The sequence below is a fragment of the Ranitomeya imitator genome, chromosome 1 (assembly GCF_032444005.1).
Source record: "Ranitomeya imitator isolate aRanImi1 chromosome 1, aRanImi1.pri, whole genome shotgun sequence".
Lineage (NCBI taxonomy): Eukaryota > Metazoa > Chordata > Amphibia > Anura > Dendrobatidae > Ranitomeya > Ranitomeya imitator.
The window spans coordinates 1011652012-1011663568 of NC_091282.1; positions in this window are offsets into that span (position 1 = coordinate 1011652012).

Below are 11557 nucleotides of genomic sequence, written 5' to 3' on the forward strand. Positions count from 1 at the left end.
AAGGGATGTTGCGTTGATGACTAGCTTCATTGGCCGAGGGTGCAACAACCTTAAGGGACGTTTGGTAGTTAGTCCAAGCTTTCAAATGCATGGTGGTTAAATGTCTATGCATGCAACTAGTATTGAGACTTTTCAGATTCTGACCTCTGCTTAAGGAAGTAGAACATTTTTGACAGATGACTTTGCGCTGATCAATTGGATGTTGTTTAAAAAAATGCCAGACTGCACTCTTTCTAGCATCGGATACCTTTTCAGGCATTGCAGACTGAGCTTTAACCGGATGGCCACGCTGTCCTCCACCAGGTTTTGGCTTTGCCACGCGTTTTGGGCAAGATACGGGCCCGGCAGATGGAACCTGTGGCGATGTTGATGCCTGCTGCGGCCCCTCCTCCTCCTCTGCTTCAGAACTGCTGCTGCCTGCACCCTGTTCCCCCAATGGCTGCCAATCGGGGTCAAGAACTGGGTCATCTAATAACTCTTCTTGTACCTCCTGCGCAACTTCGTCTGTGTCACCGTGTCGTTCGGTGGTATAGCGTTCGTGATGGGGCAACATAGTCTCATCAGGGTCTGATTCTTGATCAGCACCCTGCGAGGGCAATGTTGTGGTCTGAGTCAAAGGACCAGCATAGTAGTCTGGCTGTGGCTGTGCGTCAGTGCACTCCATGTCAGATTCAACTTGTAATGGGCATGGACTGTTAACTGCTTCACTTTCTAAGCCAGGGACGGTATGTGTAAAGAGCTCCATGGAGTAACCCGTTGTGTCGCCTGCTGCATTCTTCTCTGTTGTTGTTTTTGCTGAAGAGGACAAGGAAGTGACTTTTCCCTGACCGTGAACATCCACTAACGACGCGCTGCTTTTACTTTTACCAGTTTCACGAGAGGAGGCAAAAGAGCTAGAGGCTGAGTCAGCAAGATAAGCCAAAACTTGCTCTTGCTGCTCCGGCTTTAAAAGCGGTTTTCCTAATCCCAGAAAAGGGAGCGTTCGAGGCCTTGTGTAGCCGGACGACGAACCTGGCTCCACAGCTCCAGACTTAGGTGCAATATTTTTTTCCCCACGACCACCTGATGCTCCACCACTACCACTACCCTCATTACCAGCTGACAATGAACGCCCCCGGCCACGACCTCTTCCACTAGACTTCCTCATTGTTTTAAAAACGTAACCAAACTAACGTTATTTGTTGCAGTCACACAACTTCAGTATGATTTAGCTACCCCTTTACAGGTTGGTGAGACCACAGCGAAAATCAGGCCCAATGTTACACACTCTTTTTTTGGTGGCTGCAAATTAGAGAGATGCCCCACACGCAGGACTGTCACTGAAGCACAAATGTTAATATTAATGTCACACTATTATTTTTTTTTTATTTTTATTTTTTTCAGGAACACTTTAGAAACCCCCCAAAAAAAAAAAAATAGATTTTTGCAGGGAGAATTTAGAAAACAAATGTAACAAACTATATGCTTTCTATGGGCCACTGAGTGAGAGATGACGCACACAGGAATCAGGAGTGGCACACAAGCCCAGAGGCCAATATTTTTCTACCAATGATTGATGGAGTTATTTTCTCTGGTAGATTTTGGAACCCAAATCAAGGAAAAAAAATATAGGCTTTCTATGGACCACAATTGGAGAGAGAGAGAGAGAGAGAGAGAGAGAGAGAGAGAGAGAGATGGCATACCCAGGAGTCAAGACTGGCACACAAGCAGAAAGGCCAATATTAATCTCCCATTTTTTTGGGGGGTTTGTTTTTTTTTTTTTTTTTTTTTTTTTTTTCAGGGAGACTTTAGAAAAAAAAATAATAAAAAAAATATGATTTTATCAGGAAGAATTTAGAAACCAAATAAAATAAAATTATTTTTTCAGGGAGAATTTATAAAACAAATAAAAACAAAAATAGGCGTTCTATGGCCCACTGACTGAGAGATGACGCACACAGGAGTCAGGAGTGGCACACAAGCCCAGAGGCCAATATTTTTCTACCAATGATTGATGTAGTTATTTTCTCTGGTAGATTTTGGAACCCAAATCAAGGAAAAAAAATATAGGCTTTCTATGGACCACAATTGGAGAGAGAGAGAGAGAGAGAGAGAGATGGCACACCCAGGAGTCAAGACTGGCACACAAGCAGAAAGGCCAATATTAATCTCCCACTGTTTTTTTTGTTTGTTTTTTTTTTTTTTTTTTCAGGGAGACTTTAGAAAAAAAAATAATAAAAAAAATATGATTTTATCAGGAAGAATTTAGAAACCAAATAAAATAAAATGATTTTTTCAGGGAGAATTTATAAAACAAATAAAAACAAAAATAGGCGTTCTATGGCCCACTGACTGAGAGATGACGCACACAGGAGTCAGGAGTGGCACACAAGCCCAGAGGCCAATATTTTTCTACCAATGATTGATGTAGTTATTTTCTCTGGTAGATTTTGGAACCCAAATCAAGGAAAAAAAATATAGGCTTTCTATGGACCACAATTGGAGAGAGAGAGAGAGAGAGAGAGATGGCACACCCAGGAGTCAAGACTGGCACACAAGCAGAAAGGCCAATATTAATCTCCCACTGTTTTTTTTGTTTGTTTGTTTTTTTTTTTTTTTCAGGGAGACTTTAGAAAAAAAAATAATAAAAAAAATATGATTTTATCAGGAAGAATTTAGAAACCAAATAAAATAAAATGATTTTTTCAGGGAGAATTTAGAAAACAAATAAAACCAAAAATAGGCGTTCTATGGCCCACTGACTGAGAGAGAGAGAGAGAGAGAGAGAGAGAGATGGCACGCTTAGTACTGGCACACAAGCCCAAAGGGCAATATTAATCTCCCTTTTTTTTTCAGGGAGAATTTCTAAAACCCAAAAAAAAAAAAAATAGGCTTTCTATGGCCCACTATTTGTGAGAGAGATGGGACGCTCAGGACTGGCACAGATGGCACGCTCAGGACTGGCACAGAAGCCCAGAGGCCAATATTAATCTCCCTTTTTTTCTGGGAGAATTTATAAAACCAAAAAAATATTTAAATAGGCTTTCTATGGCCCACTATTTGTGAGAGAGATGGCACGCTCAGGACTGGCACAGATGGCACGCTCACAACTGGCACACAAGCCCAGAGGCCAATATTAATCTCCCTTTTTTTCAGGGAGAATGTATAAAACCAAAAAAAAAATTAAATAGGCTTTCTATGGCCCACTATTTGTGAGAGAGATGGCACGCTCAGGGCTGGCACAGATGGCACGCTCAGGACTGGCACACAAGCCCAGAGGCCAATATTAATCTCCCTTTTTTTCAGGGAGAATTTATAAAACCCAAAAAAAAATAAAATAGGCTTTCTATGGCCCACTATTTGTGAGAGAGATGGCACACTCAGGACTGGCACACAAGCCCAAAGGCCAATATTAATCTCCCACTGTATTTTTATCAGGGAGAATTTATACACCCCACAAAAAAAAATACAGAAAAATGAAAAGGCTTTCTATGGCCCACTATGTGAGAGAGATGGCACACACAGGGATGGCACTCTAGCAGAAATGCCAAATTGCCAATCTTAATCTCCCACCAAAAAAAAAAAAAAAAAAAAAACAGGGAATGTCCTACAATTACTATCTCCCTGCCTGCAGTAATCTCAGCCAGGTATGGCAGGCAGCTACTATCTCCCTGCCTGCAGTAATCTCAGCCAGGTATGGCAGGCAGCAATAAGGAGTGGACTGATGCACAAATGAAATAAAAAGTGTGGACAAACAAAAAAGATAGCTGTGCAGAAAGGAAGGAACAAGAGGATTTGTGCTTTGAAAAAAGCAGTTGGTTTGCACAGCGGCGTACACACAGCAATGCAGCTATCAGGGAGCCTTCTAGGGCAGCCCAATGAGCTACAGCGCTGAGGGGAAAAAAAAAAAAAAAAACTTCCACTGTCCCTGCACACCGAGGGTGGTGTTGGACAGTGCAAATCGCTGCAGCACAAGCGGTTTTGTGGTTAATGGACCCTGCCTAACGCTATCCCTGCTTCTGACAAAGCGGCAGCAACCTCTCCCTAAGCTCAGATCAGCAGTAGTAAGATGGCGGTCGGCGGGAACGCATCTTTATAGCCCCTGTGACGTCGCAGACAGCAAGCCAATCACTGCAATGCCCTTCTCTAAGATGGTGGGGACCAGGACCTATGTCATCACGCTGCCCACACTCTGCGTTTACCTTCATTGGCTGAGAAATGGCGCTTTTCGCGTCATTGAAACGCGACTTTGGCGCGAAAGTCGCGTACCGCATGGCCGACCCCGCACAGGGGTCGGATCGGGTTTCATGAAACCCCGACTTAGCCAAAAGTCGGCGACTTTTGAAAATGTTCGACCCGTTTCGCTCAACCCTACTCCCTGGTATTATTGTGGGACAGTTTCTTTTCAAGTTTAATTCTGAAGGCTTCCTGGGCCTCCTTTATTTTATGCTTCAATTCATGCTGTATCATTTTAATTTCCTCTTTGTCACCCAGTTTAAATGCCTTTTTTTTCCTGTTGAGCAAATGTTTCAATTCCTTTGTTATCCATGGCTTGTTGTTTGCAAAACACCTGATCTTTTTAGTTGGCACCAACATATCAGTGCAGAAGTTAATGTAGTCAGTCACTCTACCAACCACTTAATTAACATTTGTATACTCGTCCATTGTCCCAAGCAACACATCCCAGTCTGTAAGATGAAAGCAATCCTGCAAAGCCTGGGAAGTAAGCGGATCATGTGCTGTTGGTACCCAGGGTGGAGGAGAGGAGACTCTCCTCCAGGCCCTGGGAACCATATAATTGTTAAAAAAAAAGAATTAAAATAAAAAATAGTGATATTCTCACCTTCCGGCGTCCCGCGCAGCATTCCTTCTCCTCGCGATGCTCCGGTCCCAGTAATGCTTTGCGAAAATGACCTGTGATGACGTTGGTCTCACGAGACTGCTACGTCATCTGGGGTCATGCCGCAAAGCATTACTGGGACCGGAGCATCGCAAGGAGCGGGAAAGCTGCGCGGGACGCCGGAAGGTGAGAATATCACAATTTTTTTTTTTTTAATTATTTTTAACAGTCTATCTTTTTACTATTGAGACTGACTGCAGTGGTCATGTGAATAGTAAATATGATGTCATTTATGCAGGACTGGTGGGAACACTGGAGTGTCAGCACTGGGCCAGTCCAGAGTTAAATAGGCGAGTATAGCTTTTTAATTATTTGGTCATTTTTTCTTCTTTTTTTATACAGTCTTTAATGTTTGTACATACTATTATCATGGTAGATTGTCTTCACAATTTGAAAATTGCTGTTATAGGTGTATCTATTATATAGACATGCATGACATGTTTATGTTGCAGAAATGTAGTCTATGTTGACTATAAGATAATCCATGCTACCATTGTACAGTACTATCTCTTTAGGATTTTCATGAATTTCTCATATTTCAAATGATGTGAAATATGTATGGAACTTGTTTATTTGGAATAATACTATTTTTTTACTTCTGCAACTGCACACTCCATTTGAAAATAATTTATATGTTTCAACCATTAGAAATTCAGAACTATCTTTATTTTCATTTCTTGAAAGCATAAAAACATAATTCTAAGGATAAAAAATATCAGTAACCATTGCTCATGTATTATATATAGCCTATTGTAAACCATCACAGCCTTTCATAACACAAAGCCATTTGTTAAGATGATGTTCAATAAATTAAAGTGCAATTTTTTTCCTAGGCTGTGCAATGTTTGATCTATTTTTTCAGTTTTCTCTTTAGGCTAATCCCAGAACACGGCTGCCTTCTACCTAGCCGATTTATTTTCACATTTATGCTGTTCTTCATACTTTTGTCACTTTAGATTTGTTTTCAGATTCACCAGGCAGAAACTCAAACACTGATGTTGATTTATGAAATGGATCTTCGAAAAGCTCATGCAGATTTTCTGCCTCAAATAAAACCTCAAGGGAAGATAAACTCAAATAGGCATGGTGTTCATTATATACATTTCTACATTCATTTAGACATCGCAGAGGTAAAATTGTGACAGGCCATATTCAAGACAAGCAGCATACTTTTCACAGGAATAACATATCTCTTGTAGGTCAATATAGACAGACAATTTCTCTGTGTTTGAAAAGCTAAGTTCACTGAACAGGTGGCAAAACTAATAAAACGAACAGACCACGTGAAAAAAAAAGAATAGGGAGAAGGAAGGAAGAAATGAAGGAAGGGTGGAGTGCGGGAAGAAGGAGAGATGGGATGGAGGAGAGGAGGAAGAGATAGAGGTAGGAAGGAAAAAAAGAAGGGCAACACAGATAGAAAGAGAGAGAGACAGACAGAAAGATGTAAAGAGAGAAACAAACAAATGTGGAAAGACAGAAAAATACAGAAAAAAAGAGAGAGCCACACAGAGATGGAGAATCAGCGAAAGAAAGAAAGACGAAGAAAGAAAAATAAGAAAGATGGAAATAAAGATAGAAATATGGAAACAGAGCGATAAAAAATAGAAAAGAAAGAAAGAAGGAAAGAGAGATAGAAAGAAAGAATCTGCAACAAGCAGAGAGAACCGGATATAGAAAGATAGAAATAAAGAAAGATTAGGGTGGTCGACTAGAATTCAAAATGTACACGGACAAAAAAGCATTTTTTAATCTTTTACATGATGCAGTCAGGCCCCCATAGTGTTGGTTGGAGGAATTAGGGTATGTGCCCACGTTGCGGATTTTGCTGTGGAATTTTCTGTGCAGATTCTGCATTTCTTGGCAGAAAACGCATGTCAGAATCTGCGCGTTTTTTGTGTGTTTTTTTTTGTGGATTTGCTGCGGATTTTGTGCGGATTTCTTCCTTTTTTTTACCCCTGCAGATTTCTATTATGGAATGGGTGCAGAATCGCAGCAGATCTGCAAAAAGAATTGACATGGTCCTTTATTGAATCCACGTTTTCCGTGCGGATTTTTCTGCACCATTAGCACAGCATTTTTTTTTGCCATTGATTTACAATGTACTGTAACTCACTTGCAGATCTGCAGCGTTTCTGGATGGAAAAAAAACGCTGCGGATCTGCAGGAAATCTGCAACGTGTGCACATACCCTTAAGGTCTGCCCCTGTGGAGTGCTCTTACAGAGTGCTGGGAAACCTATCTGATCTAATAGTATGGACTATGCTTGTAATGTCCACATGGTGTAAGGAATTTAAGAGAGAGTAAGCTTTAACTGTATTTTATTCTTCTCCTTTCCTCCAGCACACAGCATAACAGCAGCATAAGATTTCCTCCTCAGGCCAGAACTGAAACTGAAACTACCCTCAACTCCCGCCCTTGCTTTCTTAAAGAGACAGATCTAATTCTTATACATTACATCATCCCCTCTTTTTTTATATATATATATATATATATATATATATATATATATATATTAACAACCTAAAACAAATATTGACAATGTAACAACACGAAAATGTCCAAGAAAACCATATGTCTTATTCCCCTTTTTTTTAAAACTATATCTCTTCAATAAGTCTCGATGGAGCCCTTCTTTCCCGTGTAGGGTAATGTCTGGGTTCATTGGGGGTGTCCAGTGCTGACGGATCAGTCACCTCTTGTTGGTCCTCTCCACCATCGGGTATCAAATCTTCCCCTGGTGGGAGTTCATTACCATTGTTCTGCGGTATGATTTTAAAATGTGAGGAATTTCGAGTGATGGAGTGTCCGTCTCGCTCAGCCGTGACCATACTGCCTTTTCTCTCAGTAACATTATATTTTGCAGGACTATATACAGCTGAGGTTTTGTTGGTTGACTTCTGATGCACAACAACCATATCACCTCTTTTGATGGCACATGGCTGTGCCCGTCGCCTTCTGTCTGCATAATGTTTCATGGCTTGCTTGTTAAAGAAATCCGTTGATCGCACTGAAGAGTCATTTGGTAAGGGATGGCTGGTCACATCAGGGATCTGTGTACGAAGAGTTCTGCTGAACATTAGATGAGATGGTGCAGCATTTGTGGTGGAATGTGGCGTGTTGCGGTAATTGCGCAGGAATTTGTATAGTGACTGTTTCAGTGGGGTGTGCTCCAGGCTAGCTGCCTTGATTCGTTTCCCCATGGGGCGCATGAAACGTTCTACGATTCCATTAGCTTGCGGCCAGCAAGGTGTGATTTTTCTGTGGCTGAACCCCAAGTATTCAAAAAACTGTGCAAACACATGTCCATTGAATGGAGGTCCAGTATCTGTTTTGACCACTCTTAGAATGCCATATGCAGAGAATATGTCGTCCAGTTCTGGTATGACACTATTAGCAGACGTTGAAGAGATGAATGAAATGACAGGGTATCTAGAATATTCATCAATTGCTACTAGAATGTATTGGCCATTTGGTAATGGTCCATATATGTCGACTGCCACTTCCTCCCATACAGCAGTGGGTAACGGAGACATTTGTAATGGCTCTAGAGTTGATGATGGAGTAATTAATTGACAAGTGGAGCAATGTCCAATCTTCTCTTCCACCAATTTATCCATATTTGGGAACCACACTTTTTCTCTGAGTAACTTTTTTGTGCCAACAATTCCTAGATGACCTTCGTGTGCTATCTGTATGACTAGGTTGCGCAAGGCCTTAGGTACAACCAGTTTGGTACCACGAAGGATGAGTTGATCTTCAGTGACTGATAATTCCTCGCGTACATTTGAAAATAGTTTTAACTCTTTCAGATCAATCCCATCTTTAGGAAATTTTTTCTTTTGAATTTCATGCCACCTTCTATTTTGGATAATTTGTATTAAGGCAGAGTGTCTTGTCATTTGTTGTCATATTCACAAACTGATCTACAGAAAGTGCTTTTGGCACGGCGTAAGCTGCAACAAAGTGGATGTGTTCTTCAATGGAGGAATGCACAGGTAAATCATCATTCGTGGGATGTCTTGAGAGATAATTAGCCGGATTGCTGTATTTTCCAGGTTTGTGAACAATTTTGTAATTATAGTCCTGTAGACGTAGACCCCATCGTTCAATCCGTGCTGGCATTTTAGCTCGGGGATTTCCAAAAATTGTAAGGAGAGCTTGATGATCTGTGACAATAGTGAAGGGAGCGCCATAGAGAAATAAGTGAAAGTGTTCACATCCGCAAACGACTGCCAAGCTTTCTTTTTCAGGTTGTGAATACTTTCTTTCAGTGCTTGTTAAAGGGCACCTGTCACCCCGAAAATCACAGGTGAGGTAAGCCCACCGGCATCAGGGGCTTATCTACAGCAATCTGTAATGCTGTAGATAAGCCCCCGATGTTACCTGAAAAAGGAGAAAAAGACGTTATATTATACTTACCCAGGGGCGGTCCCGCTGCTGGTCAGGTCAGATGGGCGTCTCCGGTCCGCTGCGGCACCTCCTATCTTCTTTCCATGACGTCCTCTTCTGATCTTCAGCCACGGCTCCGGCGCAGGCGTACTTTGCTCTGCCCTGTTGAGGGCAGACAAAGTACTGCAGTGCGCAGGCACCGAGCCTCTGACCTTTCCGGCGCCTGCGCACTGCAGTACTTTGTCTGCCCTCAACAGGGCAGAGCAAAGTACGCCTGCGCCGGAGCCGTGGCTGAAGATCAGAAGAGGACGTCATGGAAAGAAGATAGGAGGCGCCGCAGCGGACCGGAGACGCCCATCTGACCTGACCAGCAGCGGGACCGCCCCTGGGTAAGTATAATCTAACGTCTTTTTCTCCTTTTTCAGGTAACATCGGGGGCTTATCTACAGCATTACAGAATTTCGGGGTGACAGGTTCCCTTTAAGCTTTTACTTGCATAAGAAATGATGTGGGGACTTTGATTGTCATCCTTGTATTGTGCTAAAATTGCACCCAGTCCCACGGGACTAGCATCCACAATCAGTTCGGTTCGAAGAGCTGGATCAAAATAGGCCATGGTGGTTGTTGAGCAGAGTTCGTTTTTGATTGTTTCAAAAGAGGCCTGACAGTCTTGGGACCATTGAAAAACGCAATTTTGTTTCGTAAGTTCCCTTAATGGAGTGCTGATTGTCGAAAAATTTGGAATATATCTAGCACAGTAACTTGCCATTCCAAGAAAAGAGCGCACTTCACTGGCATCCTGTGGAATTGAAGCTGCTCTGATGGATTCCACTTTCTTGGGATCAGGTCGTACTCCTTCCGCTGAGAAAATGTGACCATAGAACTCCAATGAATTTTTATCAAATTCGCATTTTTCTTTGTTTAAAGTGAGTCCAGCAGAGAGCAGACATTCAAAGATAGCATATAGAGCACGATTATGTTCAGCTTGAGTTTTCCCAAAAACCAGTATGTCATCACTGTAATTAAAGGCATTTGGAATATGTTGAATGACGCTCCTTATCGTATCTTGAAAAATTTCTGCTGCTGAGCAAACCCCAAACGTCAATCTTTTGTATCTTCTGAGACCCACATGGATGGAAAATGTTGTTAAGTATCTGGATTCTGGACTCAATTCTAATTGATGATAGCCCTTATTGAGGTCGAGCTTTGAAAAAACAGTTGCTCCATTTAATAAATGAATAATGTCATCAATTGTGGGTGAGATGTGTCTTTCCCTTTGAATAGCAGTGTTGGGCAGGCGCATGTCAACACACAGTCTTACCTGCTCTGGAGTCTTTGGTTTTAGAACTACCACAAGTGGAGAGACCCACGGAGTGGGACCAGAAACAGTTTCAATGACATCATCATCCATGAGTAATTGGAGTTCCTTTTCTATCTTCTTTCTCAGGTGAAATGGAATACGCCTGTGAGCCTGGGCTACTGGACGGACACTGTCATCCACATGAAGATGCACTTGAGAGTCCATTAATTTCCCCAATCCACTAAATAGGGAGGGAAAACTGTTCACCATGGCTTGTACATCCAGGTCCGCAGGGTCGGTTATGGTATGAACAATCTGGATGAGTCCTAGCTTCAAGGCAGTGTGATAGCTGAGAAGACAGCCTCCTGATCCTTGTAATGTGTGAAAAGTGGTTTTCTGCCTATTTTCTTTATAGCTAAGTTCAGCATCAAATTGTCCCATTGTAACTAGAGGTGTTTTAGATCCATATGGAAAGATTTTAGTATGCACTTGCTGTAAGACTGGCTTTGTTTTCAACTGTTCATAAGTATTGCTGTCTATGGTATCCACCGAAGCTCCTGTATCTATTGTAAAGGTGATATCCGTGTTGCAGATGGTGAGTGTAATACATGGAGACTGCACTGAGCCAGTGACAGAAGTTGTGAACACATAGTTCTCAGCCACAGACATTTCTTCCATATCCTGATTTACCATTTTTATATTTGCAGGCTTTGTAATTGGCAGAGGAGACTTGTTGGGCGCTGATTTGCAGACAACTGCAAAATGGTTCCCTTTTCCACATTTACTGCAAGTTTGTCCTATAGCTGGACATTTGTTCATGTGGTGAGGGAAATCTTGTCCACATCTATAACATTTCTTTTGTTGCGGGGCCTGCTTGCCTTGTGCACTGTTATGTTTGAGATTATGCACATGTGAATTATCCCCACTCTCCATTGCACTTGCCTGATGATCTGCTATCTCTATAGCACGGGCCATCTTGAGTAAATCAT